Below are 1,397 nucleotides of genomic sequence, written 5' to 3'. Positions count from 1 at the left end.
ATCTCACGAACAGGTTATAGTACAGCTTTGAGAAAAAAAAATATTTATAACAAAAGTTGCCTCGGGAAAAGCCTGAAAATTATTTTCGTAATTGTAGGTCCACCACTAGAGGGCGTAATTGAATATCAAAAATTAAAAAATCAAAATTTTACAAAATTTATCTAATGAAAGGGCACTGGAAATCCAATCATAGCATTCTTCATAAAATTCTGCGCATATTTGATTTTATATGTTTAAGTCTACCTTTGCAAATAGGAGGTGGGAGTGCGTGGGAACCTTCTTATGAAAAAATGGCTGTAAGTTCGGTCTGCTAAACAGAATTTTGCATACTTAGTCTTGTTGAAAACAGCTCTTTTTCGTCAATGTAATTGTCTTATTTTCGAAATAGCCTAAAAAGTAATATGCCAGGGCGAAATAGCGGTATTTAATTTTTTTCGGAAATCTGGTTTTCTTTGGAGAATATTAAATAGAAGTATGCATTTTAATCCTGTATTACAAAATTAGACCAAATTAGCAACATTGTACCAAAAACCGCATGTCGATACCTTTTTTCTATCTCGAGATATCTTAAGAGATGTGTAAATTTTAAACAACTGTTAATGTCACCGGTAAACGAAGTTAAGGAAAAGTAGAGTGTTATGGAAAAAACAAAGAAACATTTTCCCGATGTAAACGTATATAATTAATTAAAACAACATTAAAACAAACAACACTATAAAATATAACAAAGAAATAAAAGCAACTACTTACTTAGTGACGACCTAAATATTCAAATTGTTGCCCATCATTTTCGATGCAAGCATTTACTATTTCAATTTCAATTGTCAATTTAATCGAAATAGTTCCGCTAACGGGGGTGACGATACAGTTGGACTATAGCGCTAATTGTTAATAACTAAAAGTAACAGCTTTGTAATAAAATAATGCCAAAATCTCTTCAAGACGTTGAAGAAGATATTTGAATATTGATTTTTTCACTTTTTGAATTTCATAATAATAATTTTTAATCGAGTTATGAAGCCCTGAAAATGGCAATTTTCGCATTTTTCAAATTTTTGATCGACAACAGTCAAGTTTAGAGAAAAATGACCAGAGACCTTTTTTACTTACAATGACCCAAATTATCTAAAAAAAAAATTGTCGGAAATGAAAAAAATATTTTTTTGAATTTGTTTAAAAAAAATTGTTTAAAACATTTTTCGACCACGGCACCGCCCGGCACTCTGTGGATGTGTTATAAGGACCTCTTTTTGAGTAAGTTTGTGCAAAAAAATCGAATCGAAATAGTTCCGCTAACGGGGGCGACGATACAGTTGGACTATACCGCTAATTGTTAATAACTAAAAATAACAGCTTTGTAATACAATAATGACAAAAATCTCTTCAGGACGCTGAAG

This window comes from Diabrotica virgifera, chromosome 9, assembly GCF_917563875.1.
Source record: "Diabrotica virgifera virgifera chromosome 9, PGI_DIABVI_V3a".
Taxonomy (NCBI): domain Eukaryota; kingdom Metazoa; phylum Arthropoda; class Insecta; order Coleoptera; family Chrysomelidae; genus Diabrotica; species Diabrotica virgifera.
Note: the sequence above shows the minus strand (reverse complement) of the source record.